Source organism: Benincasa hispida, chromosome 4 (assembly GCF_027475165.1).
Source record: "Benincasa hispida cultivar pf3 chromosome 4, pf3_genome.v1.1, whole genome shotgun sequence".
Classification (NCBI taxonomy): Eukaryota; Viridiplantae; Streptophyta; class Magnoliopsida; order Cucurbitales; family Cucurbitaceae; genus Benincasa; species Benincasa hispida.
The window spans coordinates 44,213,894-44,236,144 of NC_143481.1; the positions used below are offsets into that span (position 1 = coordinate 44,213,894).

A 22,251-nucleotide genomic window follows, 5' to 3' on the forward strand; every position below is an offset into this window, starting at 1 on the left:
TAAACTTCTTATCAGTTTGTTTTTCAACTAGTTTTTTCCATTCAACAAATTTACTATATGTCTCATTTTTACACCTTAATAGGTAAGTCCATACTCTTCTTGAGAAGTCATCAATAATTATCCAAAAATACCGAGATCCACCCATAGTTGGTGTTTGTGCTGGTCCCCAACGATCAACATGAACATATTCTAATACATGTTTGGAAGTATGCAAGCCTTTTGCAAAGGATACTCTGGTCGATTTACCATATATACAGTGTTCACAGATACCAAGATTTCCAATTAAAGATGATCCCAACAACCCTTGTTGCTGAGGTGTTTTTAGCCATTCTCACTTAAGTATAAATAATCTTAAGCATACAATCGAATATTCAATAGCCTTTTCCATTTTTCTTAACAGTTTGTTATATAACTACTTATATCAGACAAAATCTATAAATATGCATCATTTACAATTTGTAGAAACAATCTTACAAAAGCTTACAAGAAAGCTACAAGATCTGTAATGAAAAGTGTGACTTAGATCTTGAATAAAAGATTCGTCTCCTTCTCGTGGATGTAGGCACAGTATTGTCGAACCACGTATATCATCGTGTAGATCTTCTTCTCTTCTTTCTCTTTTCATTATTGCATATTCTTCTTCTTCATTCTCATGGCAAACTCACGAAAATAATCAGAGAGAAAAGAGATAGCAAAATATTTTCTACAAACAGTGGAGAGAACGTGAGACAGAAAGAAAATTAATTTGTCTGAAAAGTTCATTTCCTATTAGAGCAAAAGGTGTCTCTTCCATCAGGCAGAAGATAGTGGATCTATCCACGTGTTGCACATCAACTGGAAGATCGTGGAGCAACCTGGACCAAGTTTTCTACCAACCAAAATTAGTTTGGGACAAAACAACTTGGGTTGATCATGGTTTGAATCAGCAAAAAGGGCCAACTTCATCATTTGGGCTTTTTATTTCAAGAATTTCAAGTGTGTAGGCCCAACAAGGTGGTATTAGACTAAAAGACTTACAAGATTGTAGTTCTTGAAAATTCAAGATTCAAGTTTCTCACTCCAAGATGTGAGTAGCAAGATTTAAAGTAGAGAAGTTCGATGGCAAAGGAGATTTTGGCCTATGGAAGGCCATAATCAAAGCAATTCTCAACCAACAGAACACTCACAGAGCTCTCCTTGACCCATCAACACTCCCAGCCTCAGTGAAAACTCAAGAAAAAGAAGATTAGGAGCTGGTAGCTTATAGTATGTTGGTTCTAAACCTTAGTGATAGCGTTTTAAGGCAAGTTTTAGATCAACAAACAGCCTATAAGATATGGACTAAACTGGAAGAATTATATGCTACCAAAGATCTTCCTAGTAAAATGTACCTTAGGGAGAAATTCTTTACATTTAAAATGGATTCATCAAAATCTTTGACTGATAATCTAGATGAATTCAAGAAAATTGTAGTTGAATCTAAAACCTTATGAGAGAAACTTAGGGATGAAAATGAGGCCTATGTGCTTCTTAATTCTTTGCCTGAACCCTATAGGGAAACTAAAAATGCTCTAAAATATAGAAGGGATAATATAAATACTGATACAATAATATCAGCCCTAAGAACTAGAGAGCTAGAGTTACAAGCTAACAAAAAGGATCATCCTTGTGGTAAATGGTTATTTGCTAAAGGAAATTTTAAACCAAATCACTCAAAGGACAGAAAACCACATAGTTCAGAAGAAAACAAGCCTAAACAGAAATTAAAATGTAAATATTGCAAAAAGAAAGGACATTTAATCAAAGACTATTTTATTCTTAAAAGAAATAACCAAGAGAAAGAAAAGGACTCTAAAGGTAAACAACCCGAAGCTTCTGTGGTAAAAGGTTCTTTTATCTACTCAGATGCCCTAGACTCAACCTTAGATAAATCCGACCATGTCAATCCCCTAGGAAAACATGATTAGGTCCTAGATTCTCGATGCACCTATCAGATGACCTCTATGAGACCATGGTTCAACACCTTTAAAGAAATTGAAGGAGAAATGGTTTATATGGGAAACAACCAAGGCTGTAAGATAGAAGGCATTGGCTCTGTTTCTATGAAATTTAAGGATGAAACTATTAAACTTATTGGAAATGTGAGATATGTTCCACTTCTTACAAGAAACCTAATTTCCTTAGGAATGCTTGATGCAATTGGGTGTGAATACAGAGGGATAAAGGAGGAACCCTTAAGGTGCTAAAAGATTCTAAGGTAACACTAGTTGGGGAAAAGGTAAATGACTTATTTGTGGTTAAAGGAGTTGAAATGATGACAGGGGCATATGTTGCCACCACAAATGAGATCACAGAGGCTGATGTTTGGCACAAGAGATTGTCTCACATTAGTGCTAAAGTCCTATAAGTCCTATCTAAGCAAGGGATTCTACCTAAAGGTCTCTCAGAAAATCTAACTTTTTTGTGAACATTGTGTTTTAGGAAAGGCCACAAGGCAAAGTTTCACTAAAACACAACACACCATAAAAGCTATCCTAGATTATACTCATTCAGACCTATGGGGTCTAGTTCCTACACCTAGCCTAAGTGACTTAAGGTATTTACCCTCTTTTAGTGATGACTTCTCTAGGAAAAGTTGGGTTTACTTCCTTAAAACTAAAGACCAAGTGTTTGATAAGTTTAAGGAGTGGAAACTCATGATAGAGAAGCAAACTTCTAAAGAAATTAAATACCTACAAACTAATAATGGACTGAAATTCTGTAGTAAAGAGTTTAATAAGTTCTGTAAAGAAATAGGAATAACTAAGCATAGGACTGTTAGATTCACTCCTTAACAGAATGGAGTTGTTGAAAGACTTAATAGAACAATCATTGAAAGGGTTAGATGTCTTCTTTCAGATGCAATTCTTAATGAAAAGTATTGGGCTGAGGCAGTAAGCTACACTGTTTTCACCTTAAATAGGTGTCCTCATTCCTCCATAAACTTCCTAACTCCTGAAGAAAAATAGAAAAAACATCCACCTAACCTAGAAAATCTAAGGGTATTTGGATGTGTTGGCTATATTCACCAAAGTCAGGGGAAACTAAAGTCTAGAGCAGTTAAGTGTATGTTTGTTGGGTTCTCAGAAGGTGTTAAAGGCTATAAGATGTGGAATCCTATTTAGAAAAGATTTGTTGTAAGCAGGGATGTCACTTTTTAGAGAAAAAGAGATGTTTATGTAAAAAGAAAAGACAAACTGTGAAGTTTCCAAAAGCCCTAGTACTACTAGGATTGAGGTGGAGACACCTAAAAATTCATCCACTAGTCAAAACCCTCCTAATGAAACTGAAGAAGAAAAAGAAGAGGAAAACTCAAGTGAGCCTACTGAGAATACTGAAACTCAACATGTTGGCTAGGGATAGACAAAGAAGAGTGATAGTTACTCCAGCTAGGTATACTGAAACTAATTACATGAACCTAGTTCTAAATGCCACTATAGCTCTTAATGACCAAGAACCTGCTACTTTTGAAGAGGCAGTGAACTGCCCTAATGTTAGGCCTATGATTCAAGCTACATGCGAAGAAATGGAATCACTCACGATCAATAACACTTGGACCCTAGCCCCTCTTCCAAAAGGATGCAAGCCTATAGCTTCAAGGATGAAAGCCTACAGCTTCTAAGTAGATATATAAACTAAAGAAGATTTCTACTAAAGAAGTAAAACCTAGATACAAGGCTAGGTTAGTGGCTAAGGGGTTTACCCAAAGGGAAGGCATAGACTACCCTGAAATTTTTTTCACCAATAATGAAACAAACATCTATTAGACTTTTATTATCTCTAGTTGCTCAATACAACCTTGAATTAGATCAACTAGATGTTAAAACAGCTTTCCTTCATGGAAATCTAGAAGAGGTTATCTATATGGTTCAACCTAAAGGGTTTGAAGAAAGAGGAAATGAAGACCTTTACTGTCTCCTAAACAATCTATATATGGGCTTAAACAATCCCCTAGATGCCAGTATAGAAGATTTTAGATTTATTGATTACATAGAGAGTATTGGGTTTCAAAGAAGTACCTATGACATTTGTTCTTATGTTAATTCAACAACTTATAAGGACAGAGTCTATCTACTACTCTATGTAGATGAGATGTTACTAACTGGGAAATCTAAGGAGGATTTAAAACATGTCAAAGATCTCCTAAAGAGATAGTTTGACATGAAGGACTTGGGTCATTCTAAAAGGACTATTGGGATTGAAATAAGTAGAGACAAGGCTTCCTCTATCCTCACCATTAGTCAATTAAATTACTGTGAAAAGGTTATTAACAAATTTAATATGTCTAATGCTAAACTTGTCACTATACTTATTACTAGTCATTTTAAACTTTCTTCAGAAAACTCACCCAAGGAAACAGACATAGAAGATTTGACTCAAATGCAATTAATTCCTTACAACCAAGGAGTAGGTAGCCTAATGTATCTAATAATATCTACTAGACCAGACCTATCCTACTGTACTAGTCTTGTGAGTGGATACATGTCTAACCTTGGAAAAAGGTACTGGGAAGCAACAAACTGGATATTAAGATACTTAATATTGTCTAAACAATCAAAATTAATATATCAAAATACAAAAAAAATAGAATTAGAGCTATATGGATATGTTGACTCTGATTTTGCAGGTGACCAAGACAAAAGAAGATCATTAACAGGTTATATATTCTTATATGATCCAAATTTATTATGTTGGAAAGCAAATCTTCAGTCAAACACAGCCCTATCGACTACTGAAGCAGAATACATGGCTTTATCAGAGGCAATAAAAGAAGCATTGTGGTTAAAGGGGTTGATGAAGGATTTTGGTATCAATCAAATAGTAGTAAAGATCTACTGTGATAACCAAAGTGCCATTCATCTTTCCAAAAGCCCTCAATACCACTCAAGGACTAAACACATAGATATTAAATATCACTTTGTAAGGGATGGAATAGAAAAAGGTGAAGTCAAAGTTTTAAAGGTTCATACCAGCGAGAATGCCGCTGATATGCTTACCAAACCAATTTCAAAGCCCAAGCTCGCTAACTGTCTTAGTCAGATCGGCTTCCAGCTTCCTGAAAAAGGGTGAAGACATGTCAGATCTGGAAGGAGAAAAGTTTGCATGTTGAGCTTAAGGTGGAGATTTGAAGTATAAATAAGCTCAAACATACAATCGAATATTAAACAGTCTTTTACATTTTTCTTTACAGTTTGTTATATAACTACTTATATCAGACAAAATGTATAAATATGAATCATTTACAATTTGTAGAAACAATCTTACAAAAGCTTACAAGAAAGCTACAAGATCTGTAATGAAAAGTGTGACTTAGATCTTGAATAAAAGATTCTTCTCCTTCTCGTGGATGTAGGCACAGTTTTGCCGAACCACGTATATCATCGTGTAGATCTTCTTCTGTTCTTTCTCTTTTCATTATTGCATGTTCTTCTTCTTCTTCATTCTCATGGAAAACTCACGAAAATAATTAGAGAGAAAAGAGATAGCAAAAGATTTTCTGCAAACAGAGGAGAGAACGTGAGACAGAAAGAAAATTAATTTGTCTGAAAAAATCATTTCCCATCAGAGTAAAAGGTGTCTCTTCCATCAGGCAGAAGATAGTGGATCTATCCACGTGTTGCACATCAGCTGGAAGATCGTGGAGCAACCTAGACCAAGTTTTCTACCAACCAAAATTAATTTGGGGCAAAACAACTTGGGTTGATCACGGTTTGGATCAACAAAAAGGGCCAGCTTCATCGTTTGGGCTTTTTATTTCAAGAATTTCAAGTGTGCAGGTCCAACACTCACTGATATGACTGAGTATTTGATGCCACACCTTAGCTTCAATTTGTTGGTTTTGTGATGCATTTGCAGTGGATCCTACTATTATGTGCCCTTCTAAAACATACAGACCATGAAGTAGCTTCCCTCTTAGCTTCACCATCACACCTTTTACAATTTTAATGGTACCAGCTTCAAGTTTGCATGAATAGCCTACTGTGTCAAATACACCAAGAGAAAGTAAATTTCTCTTTAAGTCTGGAACATACCTAACATAAGTGAGTTCTTTGACTTGGTTATCAAACATTTTTACTTGAATTGATTATATTCCTTTGACATTGCATTCATGATGGTTCCCTAAGAGAACTTTACCTCTATCAATCTCTTTGAAATTTAGAAACCAGTGACGGTTGGGACTCATATGAAATGAACACCCTAAACCGAGAATCCATTCAACTTTAAATTTTCCATCTAAAGCCATCAACACATCAGTATCTTGATAATCTTCAATTACATTAGCATTCTGAGAATCATCTTCTTTCTTATTTTCATTTTTTCTTTTGTTCTTTAATTCAAATCAATACTTCCTTATATGTCCTTCTTTATGACAATAATAACACTTTTTCACTTTACCTTGAGATTTTGATCTACCATGCCCAGAATTTTTATTTGATTTCTTTTCAGGTCTTCATCTAGCAATCAAGACTTCAGATTCCTTTGCCTTACCCTTCTTCATCTCTAAATCTCTAGATCTTAAAGCATTTAGCACTATATTCATTGTGAGACTGTCTCTACCATATTTTATAGCCATTTTGATTTCATTGAAAGAATCTGGAAGAGAGTTTAGCAAAATAATTGCTCTGTTCTCATCCGACATGGTTTCTCCTATGTTACTAAGATCTAGCCATACACGATTGTTCATCAAGATTATACTCAAGGTCTTTAGTAAGATCCATCTTAAATCCAAAGAATCTCTCCTTTATATACAACTTATTAGTAAGAGACTTTGTAAGGTAAATAGAATCGAGTTGTTTCCATACTTCAACCGTTGTATTAGCTTCATTAACTTGCCTCAGAACATTATCTGCAAGATATAAAATAATCGTACTATAGGCAATTTCTTTCATCTCTTCAATCCTTTAAGGTCAATCTTCTCATCCAAAGACTTTGCTACCTTCTGTTGTACCAATAGTGCTCTCATTTTCTTCTTCCAGAGTGCAAAGTCACCATTCCTATCAAAGGGTTCAATTTGAAATTTGGCTGTGATGGACATAAATCAAAGAGACTATTCCAAACAGTCAAGTTTGAAGGCTCTGATACCATTTGTTAATCGATAAGTTGAAATGAAGAAAATAATGAAGATATGAGCAGCAGAAATATGAAGAATTAAATGGAGCAAAACCACCTATTAACAAACGCCAGGATGGAATATTCTCCTCTTACAGCTCAGTAGTCTAAGACCAACCAGGCCTTATCAAAGAGTTGGATCCAAGACTCTTTCTTAATGGGCTGTCCAGCTTCAATGCATACATAGAGCCCACACCTGCAATATAGAAGTGTATTCTGGCCCAACTTTATAACGGAAATAAAAGATGTATTTAGATAGCAACAATACATCAACAAAACCCAACTAAATTAGCTAAATCTTACCCCAAAACACAACTCTAATCAAGAAGGACATTGATATGGACGACGACAGTGCTCGAGGATAATCGGACGAGCGACAACCAATGGTGGAGCTTGGTTGCGGTGAGGTCTGACGCAGAAGAATCTCTGTGCATGGCTGCAGCGAGACTCACACGGAGATGAGCGGAAGAGAGAGCGACGACGAGAGACGAAGCAGGCGGACAGCTGGAGCCCCGTGGCTTGCTGATTGCAGATTAGAAGAGAGAGAGATGGTTGGGTTGCAGACCGAAGAAGATCAAGAAAATAAATGGGAGGGAGTCTGGCAACGCTACCCACAAAAAGTTCAATTTATTTATTTATTTTTTTTTTCACTTTAACCTAACTCCCCTCACACACCTATACATACACACATATCATATATATATATATATATATATATATATTATATATATATATCCTCCTTCCTTTTCTTCTCGAGTTCTAAATCCAATTTCGACCGAATCCAAAATTTCAAAAGAAGTTGTACAACTTATCCATATTGAAATCCAAATTTCCAAATCTCTTCAAATTTTAATTAAATTAATTAACTTATCTTGATAATTTGATTTTTTTTGTCTCATATTATTGAAATAAAACCCAAATAATTCAAAATAATCAAATTAAAAATTACATGAAAATTTGGGATGTCACATTTTTTTATTCTTAAAGTTCTATTTCAATATGATTCAATGTTTTCTTTACGAATAACTAAAACTTTTTATCTCTGAAACATTTTGAAAATAAAATTTGGGTTAAAAAATCAAAATGATTTGTATTCTATTTATTAGGTAAAATGCGGTGTTAATTAAAAGTAATATAAAAAAATATAGATGGTCACCAATTGAGGGGACACACCTACCCTTGATCCCTACGTAGATTAATTGTGTATAATTTTAACTAAATAGTGTGCATAAGTTCACAATTGAACCTATAGAGAATTTTCTGTTTGTTCCAGTGTTTCAGGAAAGGTTTAACATTCAAAAAGAAAATAAAAACCAAAAGATGAAAAAAGTGAAGATAAAAGGAAAAAGGAAAAAAAAAACATTAAAGCACTTCTGATAATATAAAATTTTGTTATTGTTATCCAATTTAACCTCTTATGTTAATTGTATATTTAGATTTAAGAGAAAATTAGTTAGTTAGTATTGTGCTAATTAAAGAATCTAATCAAACTTAGATAAGAGAATTGATCTTTTATTTCAACAAGATTACGAAGGTTCCAATCACAGATCACTTAATCATTAAATCAATATTAAAGGACTGGATTTTTATTTTTATTTTTTGAATTGTCAGGCTTATATGTTTGACCAAGTGGATTCTGCACAATGTGAAAGCATCATATTTTGGCCCGTGATTGAATTTTTGCAAGTGTACAAATAGACCATATAAATAATATAATATATAGTACGAAAATTTAATTAGTTCCGATGCAAATTTATTATTCGGAGTGGTCATTCAAATCGCAAAAATCGAATCGTTTTTAAAAATCGAACCGAATCGAATCGAAAATTAAGTGAAATCGAAAAATGCGATTTGATCATGTTTGAAGAAATTTTGAAACTGAATTAATTCGGTTCGGTTCAGTTTCAATTTTGAAGACCGTATTTGAAACCGAATCGAACTATTTTTAACTAATATATATATATATATATATTTATTTATTTATATATTTAAAAAAAAGTAAAACCGAATTTAAAACCGAACCATTTTTAATTTAAAGAACAAAACCGAATTTAAAATCTAACTGAATCAAACCATTTTTTAATTAAAAAAATATAACATATATTTTTTAAAAATGTCAAAACTGAATTTGAAACAGAATCGAACAACATATATGCAGTTCAGTTTGATTCAGTTTGAACCAATAAATCGATTCAGTTTGGTTTCACATATTAAAAAATTCGATTCTATTCCGTTTGACTACCGAAATCGAACTGTTTCCACCCCTATTTAATATAAACTTCGTGGAAGCTAATCTCTGCATTAATGCTCTTTTGCTTTCCTTAATTTCTCTTTCTGATTTCCATGACTTACAACTTTGTGGAAGAGAAGACCTAAACATGCCCATTTTATTAATTACTTGACAATGCATTATATTTTAATAATTGATTTCAAATTTAATTATATCGTTAGATTATTAAATTCAGATCTAAAAATTATTATAAGATAGTTACATTATAGTAGTTTCGTAGAATATAATAATTTTTCATGTGTGAGAGATTTGAGAACATAAGCAAGATATATAATCTAAACTACATAATATATATTTTTATATTCTTTCGTGGACGTCTAGAGATTGTCAAGAAACTTAGTGAAACTTTGTCAAGAGTAACATCTAGATATATAATCATTTATACTTTTGGAAGTGTCAAAAACGGAAGATTCCAAGAAAATCTATGAAATAGAGAGTAAATACAAAAAAAAAAAAAAAAAAAACATATATAGCCATCACTAAACGCTTGGAGATCGTTATATACATTTGATATTGTTAATTTTGTATATTATTGAATAATTAGCTTAATCAGAATATATTGAATTATAGAATAAACAGACATCAATAAACTGAACAAAACAAAGGAACATAAAAGGAAAAAATGCAAGAAAAGAAAGAATATATGAAAATAATAATTTAAAATAAACCTTAATTAACTTTAATACCCTCCCTTAAACTCAAGGTGGTAGAGACAACTTGAGTTTGTGAAATGACCGACTGAAGCTGATCACGAAAACTAAAGAAAATTCCCGAATCAAATCATGACAGATCTAGATTGGAGACATAATCCATGAAGAACTAAAATACTGGGAAATTCTGGACTTGAGATGTAACCCACGAAGAACTAAAACACGGAGAATTTTTGGGCTAGAGACAGAGATTCTCGTAGAGAGATATAGAACAGAACCCTCGAACGACGGATTTGAAAACGAAACAGAGACCATAGAAGATCAGAAAATAGAGAAATTGGAAACAAGAACGCAAAATCAACTAAATAGGTGAACCAAATATGGATAAAGTTGACGGATGGAGACTGAACTGGGGTTTCGCAACAGGTCTGCGTATGGATCTGCCTCGGTCAATCGATCGGAGGCAGAAATTGGATAGAGGCAGTGGTTGAAAAGTATAAACCTTAGGATTTAGGTTCTGATACCATGTTAATTTTTTATATTATTAAATAATTAACTTAATTCGAATACATTGAATTATAGAATAAATAGATGCCAAGAAACGTAACAAAGAAAGAAACACCAAAAGAAAACAAAAAAAAAGCAGGACAGAAAAATAATAATTTAGAATAAATCCAAATTAACTTTAACAGATATTATATTTGTAAGTTTCCGGGAATGACTCTAAATTATAAAGTAGAATCCAAGTTGAGATAACCAAGTTGAAAATTTTTGTTTGGTAGTACCCTCAAAATAATTATAGAGAGAAAGAAAGAAACTTAAAGCTATCGTACAAATTTGGAAGTGTATAATACTTATCCCCTCCATGGACTTGTCAGAATGGTCAAGCAGCCAGAATAGTGTTGGTGTTATGGCATTATAAAAGCAAAACCCATCAATGAATTCAAAACAAACCGAAGAAAAGAAAAAGTGAAAAATGGAGTCTCCAATATTGGCCTTTGTTTTAGTTGCATTAACCTTCTTTTTTAGCTTCCCAATTCTCTCCACATTCGCTGCTCAGCCTCATCCATTGCCTTCTCTTTACTACACAAACATTGTTCCGCCACCACCACCGCCACCGCCGTCATTTTCCCCGTATGAATATGAACTGCAAGCAACGAGAAGGAGAAGGAGAAGGCACTTACGTTCTCCGCCGCCACCACCACCGCCACCGAGGTTCCAATGGCCAAGAAGGCCAATGCGTAGATCTCCCCCGCCTCCTTTCTAAAACACACCAACTACACTGTTGGTTTGCAAGCATCAGCAAGGTAAACTCATTGGCTTTGTTCTTTTATGGAAGGTTTTAGTTAGTGGCGTTGGATTATTGGAATAAAATGAATATAATGTTCATAATTATTTAAATTTCATTTAATTAGTTCACATTTACGTTTTTTTCTAAGTAAGACGGAATAAAATAAATAAGTGGAATATGCTAAGGATTTCACATCGAAAAAATAGGAAGAACTCGAAATCTTTGCAACATATTTATCTAATATAGTATTAAAGACTATAAAATTCGATACAACTCAATAATGATGGACCCAATCACACATCTTGAAAGGTGTGATGAGGATTTCACATTTCAAAATGTAGCGACCTCATACTATCTTTTAAATATACATGAACTATCCAGTTCTCGATTTGATTTTGAGATAAAATTCTATGTTTATTTATCATGGTATTAGAGTAGGATGTTCTTAGTTCCAACTGTTACATTGTAAAATTATTTCCTTAGTAAAGACATCATAACTAAAGAAAAGCTTAGATTTAGTACATAAAATTAGCAATTTAAACTAATGTCCTCCAAAAGAAAAGCTTGATTATGGGCAACATTGTTGAATATTTCGTGTTATTGCACTCAAACCATATGGACCACAAAATTGCTCAAATGAGATTGCTTCTAAGTACATAATTGGCTCTTTCCTTTGAAAAGGATAAGAATTGAGATTTTAAATCAACCAAAAAAGACGATATAAGACTTTCAGTAGTGTCAACCTATCCAACTAATAATATTGGATTCCCCTCTTTAGACTTTCAACATAACTTCAATCATACGAGTGAGAGTGTTAGAATATGGATGTAATATTGAATTAAATTTATCATAATCCATTTTCATGTCTTAAGTCTAATTTCATATTAGATGATTAGCTCTTTGTTATTCTCACATATGTCTTTTGATGTATTTTTTCTCCTTGTTAAAGCAACGTTTGGTAACCATTTTATTTTTAGTTTTTTTTTTTAAATTAAATCTATAAATATGGATGAAATATGCTTATTTTTTAAAATAAAAAACAAAAAATCAAATGATTATCAAACAAAGCTGAATTGCTTAGATTAATATATAGGGAAAATCTGATTCAATTCATGTCTCTTGTAGAAAGGAAGATTGCTTTGACTTCGCTTTTATCATACCAAGCAGCCACCAGAGACGGGGTGATTTACAAATTTTTTCGAGTTTGATTGATGTTTAATTGTTGGATTTTCTTTTACCAACTTATATTGTTATATTTTATAGGTCAAGTTTATATCTTTAATAAATATTTTTTTGTTATGTCTATAGTTCTATTTATTGTAATTTTCTGAATTTAATATGAATTCATTCAGTATGATTATTATTATTATTATCATCATTATTATTTTTTTTTCAAAAACATTGAATTGCATTCAAACGAAGACAACTTCAGAGTAGGGGTGTAAAAACCCGAACCCAATGGTTCGATGGAATTCGTCTCCTAATTCTGAACCAATAATTTTAATAGTTTCCACTTAAAATAAAATAGTGGTAGCACGGATCGAAAATAGAGAACTTTTGAATTTTTCAATAAGACAGTTTATAGACTGAGGTAACTGAATAGAGAGAGGGAGTATTTAAAATTGATTTGATTGCAATTAAATGTAAATAACATAAAATAAATTCACAAATTAAGGATTTGAGAATTTATATGAGAAAGCCTAACGTTGTAACAAAATTCCCATTCGAACTATCTAATCATCGAATTCTCATTACCAAAATTAAATAATTGCCTACACCTATCCAATTCAATTAGAAAAGCTAATTAAATCATCCTGATCAACTAACTAGTCCAATCCGAATAGATGAAAAACATGCAAATTCAAATTGTCCTAATTGCAATAAGACCTATATAACCGTTAGGTGGAACATTTAATTTTCAAGTGTCTAATTAAATCTTTTTTTTATTCAATTCTAGGTTGGTTAGATCAATACTAATCCTAATTGATTCGCAAGCTAACCTAACCTTTCACTTCCTAAAATCAACATCCAATCAAGTGTCACGAAATTTATGTTAATTCAAAGCAATAACCATAAAATCTACAAGCATACTATAATATGGTCATGATCTCATAAAAATATAATTGAACCCAATAATACAATATAGTATTTTGTTCAATAACTCACAAACACATGAAAATAGGAAAAAATCCCAAAACCTAAGTTAGAAAACGATACCTTAGCCCATAATTGACATAATGGACATGAAGGAATTGTTTTGATACATAGAAAATAAAAAAGATGGAGAAAACTGAAAGAAGTCTTGCTTGAGTCGGTTGGAATCAGAGATTCCCTGACCTAAGTGGCTATAATTAATATTTATAAAATTGTGCTAGCGCGCATGATACTAACAGAAATTCACGCACATCAGGTACGGAGTGTTGCGACACTCTAAGGCAGCGCTGCAATGCTATGTGCCTTTCATGAATAAGATGCATTCTGCATTACAACGTTGAACACGGTGCCATAGGGCGTCGCAGAGCTTTGCATGCGGTGACAAAACTGATCATTTTGGCCTTCTCTTTCCCAATTGATGCAATTGAGCATCGTTTAGCCTGTTTTGGCTCCATTTCGTCGCAAACTCCTAGTTTTACTTCTTGGATGTTAAAAACCTATAAAATAACAAAATAAACACGTAAAATCTAGGAACAACCTCCAATTAAGCAGAGTAAGATAGTACATTTTTCGTGCTATCAAACACCCCAACTTAATTCTTGATCATCCTCGAGAAAGGTAGAATAAAGCACACAAACATACAAAGATATGTTGTATGGTTCGTTACTCAAATTTTAACAGTCACATAGGATTTAGCTTGCAAAAAACAATGAAATCAATTCATAATCAATCAATGAAGCACCATTGATAACTAATTGTATACTAATTCATGCAAAAGTGAGTTCAAAGTCATTCTAACTAAGTCTTAGCAACCCGAAGTAGTTTTAAATAGCTCTCAATTGGTTTTCCCTCTACACTAGCTCATGCACTAACCGTCGAGTGCCAAAAAAAAAATCTTCGTAGTAATATGTCAATTGAGGTGTCTAAAATCAATCTCTAGGATCCTAAACATGCATTTATTCTAGCTAGGGGTATTAGCTTTCACACATCCTTGCAGAGGACTATGCTCACTCTTTTCTCGTGAGTCCTAACTAAATACAATAAAGGTAGCTTTTTCTACCACTAATCATTTATAACATTACAAGTTCATTTTTTTTCCTTTTGTTCTTTTTCATGATATTTTTTTTTTGGTACACCATTTTCTTTTAATCTACAATTTTTTTTTTCAAACAAGCATACAAATCATTCTCACTCCTCAATATTACATTACAACCTATCATACAAGATATTATCTAATCAGTGGGGCTTTATTGACTGACAACAAAAATACAAGTCAAATAATACAATTCTATGCATGGAAGACCTAATGCTGATAGACAAAGAACTTAAATGTGCATGAAATTAAGAAAATTATCTAAAAATGGGCTAAAAATCATCATTATTCATCTCAAACATCATTTCATACAAGTCAAAATCAACAAGGAAGTGTCTCGTTAACTAGTCATAATAAGGAACCATACAAAATGTGAGTAAACATGCATATAAAGCACACAAACATGCATATGAAGCACACAAACAAAATAGCCTGAGCTCACATGCTCAAGGGCTCTAGCTAGAACACAGATATTCCCCACTACCAACTTAAAATTTAACATGTCTCCAATATGATAAAGAATTAAAAACAAGAGACAACAGAAAGGGAAACATAAATCTTCGCTAAATTTTTGGCACAAGGATGGATGTGATGCCTGACTCTTGAAAATAAAATTCTCTTCATCTTCTCATTGAACAATAAAAACCTAAAATCAAGAAAGATGGAAAGAATTAAGCTCAATAAAATAAATAATAAATAGAAAAGAAACCTATACTAAGAAAGCAATAAAATATAAATCCTGGCTACATCGAGGTAGCACAATTGTTTAAGGTCGTTATGCTCTGTCTGACTCAACTTCATCATCTGTATCCATCACAAAACGGCAAGCCAAAATCTCCCACCCCCAACTTAGGAGGTTGACCACTGTCCTAAAAAAATTGAAAAACTTGAACATATAGGATTAGTGATAGTGAGAGAATGAATCCTAAAAAATTTTATATTTTACCTCACTGTTCAATTTGCAGGGATCTTTTATCCACATTAATAACAACCTTAGCTTTTTTAAGAAAGGGACCTCCTAATAGAACAGATAAAGCAGAGGGAGGGGAAGAAGTGTTCACATATAAAACGAAAAAAGAAGTAAGAAATGGTTGACCATTAACTCTAAAAAGCATATCTTTAACCAATTCTAATGGCCTAACAAGAGAGTGATCAGCTAATTGCACCAAAATGTCAGAAGAATGCAAAATATGAGACTGAACATCAGAGAAAACAGGGGCAAACATGATATTAATTATAGGCTTTAATTCTAACATGGCATGCTCAAGTTTTCTGGTGCCTATAAGATAGGTCAAGAAAACGTACTTGGGTCATCATGCTTAACGGGTAAGTGTTAGGTTTTATGTCCTAAAACTCATTGTTTTTAAACATTTAAAACTTATTATGAAAATTCAATAAGTTGTTATTGAATATATGGATTTCTTATTTCGTTTTTAGAAATAAATCCAATTAAAAAGATCCATGACTATTACATGAGTACTTGAACTTTATGTGGAGACATAAAAGTGGATCAGGTTAAAGTAAATAATCATGGATAAGATTGGATGCCTTATTCTGGTAACACTATTGGATGCGGCCCACTTTGTAGTTGTTACAAGGAGTTATAAAGTGCTACAGACGATGTGATCCTAATTTGTACATGTTATGACATAAGGAGTGGGGGCGTCCTGTGCAATGAGTTTGTACAAGATTGGACCACGAAATTAGTCACTCTTACTTTATAACGTTGTTTGCTATTTAAGACTTACTATATCAAAGTGATGACCTAGGTAACTTGACCTTAATCCTGAGCTAACTATCAACTTCTGTTTATTCGGGATGATCCTTAGATTTGCATAGGTGAGGGGTTGGCTCAACAGCGCCGGCTCAATAAACCTCCATTTCAGGGGTAAGAATTAGTAGGTAGCTAGGGACATAGGATGCAAGAGGGAATTCACTCCTACCAGCTTTCAGGGATAGTAGAGAGGTTGTTCTGTTAAGTGTTGACTCCGAGTCTTGAACAAGGGGCCCCACCTTCTCATTGGCCCGAGAGGGACTCAGTTTGTTGATTGGATCATGAACCAATTGTTCATTAGAGGATCAGCGGAACTTAAAGAATAAGAGGTAATCTCGGGGGTAAAATAGACATTTGACCCAGTCATTATTACGAACAACTTGTGAAGGGTTAACATACTAATCATGGTTATATCGAGTGGACATAATATATCTATAGTGAGGGGAGTGCAACTATGGGCTTTAGTGGAGTGACCCATTAGTTAATGAATATGGATTAATTCGGTGTAAAGAGTTTAGCCAATTAATCTCGAATCGTTGGAGCCCATGATCTGTAGATCCATGAGGTCTCCATACTAGCTCGTAAATGGATTAGCCTTAGAGTAGTGTGATAAGTTAATTTGAAACGTTTAAATTAGAATTAAGGGAATTAGTAACTATATGTGATATAATTACGCGTTTAATTTTGGAATTAAACGAAATTAGAGAATTAATTAATATTTAAATCTGATTTATATATTAAATTCATGAATAGGGATTCATGATGGTGGAATTAGTGTTAAAACTAATTTAATATTTGATATTAAATTAATTAGAATTAATTGAATTGTTTAATTAATTAGTTATTAGAAAAATAATAAAATTTTCAATTTTGAAAAACAAATTTGATTTTGGAAATCAATTTGAGAATCAGAAATTGAAAACTTGAAAATGGAAAAAGTGGGAGAACTCCACTTTCACTATTTAGTAGCTCACTCATTTCCCACCTTCTTCTTGAGTCAAACACCAAGCATGAGTGCTCCTCATGCAGCAGCCTATTTTGTATGATGGTCTTGCAATAAATAGAGGAGATTGGCCTGAAAATCGAGCATGCAAATTGATGTACTTGTTGAGTTTTTGCTAAAAGCTTGAGAGGTTGAAGAATGTGTTCTTCAATGGTGCATCAGTAAGCTTCTTCTCCAAATTCCTTTTATTCAAGCTTATTTTCAGTCCCACAACTCAATCTAAGGCTCCAAGAGAATATTAGGGAAGGCCTTGAGGTGGTTTTCAAGTAGATTTGGAGAAGACTTGCAGCTGAATTCGAGATTCAAGTGGTTCTACAAAGGTATGTCTTGAAACCCTCTTATTAGTTGATAAGCAAGCTTAATTTATAGCCAAAATTAATGAATTAGAATGTTTATTGATCCTTGTTGCTTCTGTTACATGTTGATATACTCTAACAATTGGTATAAGAGCATCATTTAAGCATTCAATTTAGTTTAATTTTGATGTGGTAGGTGTTTCTCATGTGATATATGAAAATAGTGCACTTATATGGTTTTATGAGATTTGACATTTAATTTTCCTTTGATTCCTTAATTAAATTTTCAATTAGCTCTTGTTTGATGAGCTTATATGTGTGCTCAAGAGTTTTCAATTTATTTGGAGTGATTAAAGTTGAAATTAAGTTGTAATTGAAGAAAGAAGTGAAGAAGGTCGAGTTGCAGTAACATGGATCGTGAGCTTCTGTCCAGGCAGTGTTGTAATGCTGCCCTTGAGCATCGCGACGTTGCTCATAGTGGAGCGAGGAATGAGTTGCATCAATGATCGAGGATCGAGTGTTCTTTGCCCAGCGATCAAGTAACGAGTATTAAACGGTCCAAAAGCGAGTTTGACCGGTTTGACGAGTTTGACTGAGCAAGGATTGATCAGTTTGACTGATTTTCTTCAGATTCGGTCCGGTTCAGCTTAAAAAAGGTTTTGGCTGGTCCGGTTCAGGCATTCACGTCTGGTTCATGCTGTTTGGGTCTTGTTTAGAATAGTTTGTGCAGTCCGGAAGAGTTTCGAAGTTATTGCTTGCTGGTTTTTGTAATAATTGGGCCTTTATTTGGTTGAAAATGCCAAAACTAAAACCATATCAGTATGTATTTAATTATTTATACATGCGATGTATGTTAATTAAATAAATCTTGTATATGCATACAGTATGCCATGCAGATTTAAAATCCCACCATAGGAAGCATGTTATATGCATTGAAAGTATGTTATAAAGTGTTATAATATATAGTATGCATGTTTAGGGTTTCTCTTATTGAATATAAATGTTATATTAAATATTGAATGTCTTTGATGTATGTTGTGGATTTTTAGCATATCTAAAATTTTGTAAGCTATTATAAAATTGGGTTAGACATTTAAAATCCATAATAAAGAACGGTTGCATGCTCATGTAGGTTAACCACTCGTTTTAATAGTTAAAATAGGTCGTTAAACTTATAAAACTTGGGTTTCAAACTCAAACGGTATATAATCTTGTCGAAGGTTAGAGGTATTTAAGTTGACGGTCTACGGAACACCTCCTACCTTGGGATTATAGCCGAATAATTGAGCGTTGTTAACCGGTTTTATGAGCAATACGTGAGCTTTGTGTGGTTTTAAAACTAGTTTATCACCTAGACATCGTAGGTTAAAATTAAAATATAAACGTTATACCTAGATAAACACCTAGACTTAGGTTGTTTAATTCATCGGAACAAGCCTAAGAAAATGTATATCCCGTTTAACGTTAGAACATTTTAGTGGGAATTTAATAACATATATGATATGCTATTAGAACACTTCAGTGAAAATAACATAACATATATGATATGTTAGAACGCATCAGCGAAAGATTAATAAACATATATGATATGATTATTTTTAGCTCTCACGTCTCTAAGAGTTCACGGTCGAAATTCATGTGGCACTTCGTGTCACCCTGGGGGTGACCTCCATTCGGAAAGTGTTTACATGAGTCAATATTTTAGTGAATGAGAGGAAGCACCTTAATATCAAATGTGATGTTTTGATTTAAAAATTTTCACATTCTCAAGATGTTCACACCGAAAGGTTCATGTGACACTTCATGTAACCCTGGGAGTGACTTCCATTCAGAAATGAATTGATCATGGTGAATGAGGGGAAGCTGTTCAATGGAAAATCAAATATATGATATATTGATTTCAATTCTCATGTCCCTAGATAATTCCCACCATGAGATCCATGTAGCACTTCATGTCACCCTGGGAGTGACCTTCATTTGGAAAGTGTTCGTCATGAGATCAAGACCAAAGCGAATAGGAGAAGTAGTTCATAGTAAGTGGGTGAAGGATATGTGCCAACATATCCTACGGTTTCTACTATTGGTTTGAACCGTGAGATTGCTATGTTATGCCTGCTTGTCGTCTTTAAATCAGCCTAGCTAGTTGTTTAACGACGACTATCCCCTCGGAGGGTTTTAACATAGAATTCGGAACAACTTAAATTCCAAAAATGGATAGGATTTCTAAAGTCGGTTTCAACTTTGACTTTCCAACTTCGGGAGCATCATTGGGGTCCACTTCTGAGGTCTAAAAACGGAGGGTTACATTTAAAAAATTACTAAAGAGTTAGTAATTTCTTACCAAAAGCGGTAGCTAAATGACAATCGAAATATGAGTTATTCTGGAGATAGTATTTAGTCAAGAATGTCTTGTTGTAGTATCATTGCAAAAATAATCTTGGGTATATTATTACTTTGCTAAAAATTGATTAGGTTTAAAAAGCAATTCACTCATAAAATTTGTTTATATTTTTCAAAATGACGAATTCATTAGTACAATTGTTGGCATCTGATAAACAGATTTGGGATAATTATGTCACTCGGAAATCAAACCTGAACACTGTACTAGTGATAGATGATTTACGATTTGTTTTAACAGAGGATTGTTCTCCCATTCCTGGCTTAAATGCAAATCGAACTATTCGGGATGCATACGATAGATGAATTAGGGTGAATGACAATGCTCGTGCCTTTATCCTTGCCAGGATATCTGACGTTTTGGCAAAGAACTATGAGAGTATAAGTACTAGTAAAGAAATTATAGAATCTCTACGTGGGATGTTTAGACAACCGTCCATCTCCCTAAGGCATGATGCTATCAAATACGTTTACAACTATCGTATGAAAGAAGGGGCCTTTGTTAGAGAACATGTCCTGGACATGATGGTCCATTTCAATGTGGTAGAAGTAAATGAGGTTGTCATTAACGAGAGAATTCAAGTTAATTTTATTCTAGAATCTCTTTCGAAGAGTTTTCTGCAGTTCTACACAAATGCGCGTATGAATAAAATAGAATATAGCTTGACTACTCTTCTAAATGAGCTACAGGCTTACCAGACTATGATGAGAGCTAAAGGTCTGGAACCAGAAGTAAATGTTACTACCGCTGAGAAAAGAGGAATGTCCTCCAAAAATCCTGATGTTGTTTCCTCTTCGCAGAGTAAGAGTATTCCTATTAAGAAGAACAAAGGGAAAGGGAAGAAGAAAACCACTGCTAGAAAAGGCAAGGTTAACGCTGCAGACAAAGAAAAATGTTTTCACTGCAATAAAGAATGGCACTGGAAGAGAAACTACCCTCAGTACCTTGCTGAGAAGAGAGCAGAGAAAGCAAAAAAGGTAAACTAGTTCCCAAGGATTCCTTCCTCAACATGACCGGTGGGAGATGTTGCTGTCTGAAGATGATCTTATCAACTTTTGTTATTGTAATAAAAGTTAGTTTATCTTGTTGTAAAGAACAAACTGTATATATTTTTGTAAATGAAATGTTCATTAGCGAAATTCATGTTTGTTCTATTGTATAGCAACTTCAGTTAAGAACCAATCTAATTAAAAGCCATTTGCAAATATTCAGATATTAAAACGGCTACAAATCAATAAAGGCAAGTAGTTATTTAACTTAAGTGATAAGTTTAGAACACTTGAAAAGTTCAAAGTGTACAAAATGTGTTAGGTAATATTAAACTGAAATACTTCGATCAGAGCAAAAATATAGAAATTTTAAGATTTCCAGGTCTATTTGATAGAATATGAAATCCAGGGAAAAACTTTCTACACCTAGTTGCCTTAAATTGTTTTCTCAACATCATCCCAATTATTGGATTATTGTTCAAGATCACCATGTATTATTTGTTTCCATAAAAGCTTGCATATATCAATAAAGAGATATTGATTGAAATTAACATTGAAAAAAAAGGTTGTTTAGTTATGTCAAATGCATTTTGGTCAAAAAGATGAGAATATCTCGATGTAGTGGGACGAATGTATGTCTTCTTAGCCATTATTGAGAAACAAATATTGTGTGAATAAGGTGCATTCCCCATATAGTTTACTAAGAAGTCTATTGTACACTAACATGTTTACAGTGATTCTCTCAGCTAAAGTGTTTGACAATCATCTAGTTAGACTATGACTACTAGATAAATAACCTAGGAAAAGTAGGAGAAAAATTAGGTATGGGATACCGAATGATAAACTATGGGTATGTGATACCCTAGTTTATTGTATTTCTCTGTAAAAACTCAAAAACTCGGTATATATATTCATATATATAGGTTACCACTGGAGTTTTAGTCGAAGTGGGAGTTTGTTGGGTTTTATATCCTAAAGCTCATGGTTTGTAAACATTTAAAACTTATTCTGAAAATTCAATAAGTTGTTATTGAATATATGAATTGCTTATTTCGTTTTTAGAAATGAATCCAATAAATTAAAAAGATCCATGACTATTACATGAGTACTTGAACTTTATATGGAGACATAAAAGTGGATCAGGTTCGAGTAAATAATCAAAATGATCTATAGTATATGGATAAG

At 33.3% G+C, this 22,251-nt stretch overlaps 1 long non-coding RNA gene across 1 annotated transcript; it reads left to right on the forward strand.

Annotated features, from left to right (window-relative positions):
• Nucleotides 1–10,894: 10,894 nt before the first annotated feature.
• On the forward strand, nt 10,895–12,728 carry LOC150036737 (uncharacterized). The gene is made up of 2 exons (XR_016529188.1): nt 10,895–11,375; nt 12,485–12,728. It is a non-coding gene; the product is annotated as an uncharacterized LOC150036737 (long non-coding RNA).
• Nucleotides 12,729–22,251: the final 9,523 nt, after the last annotated feature.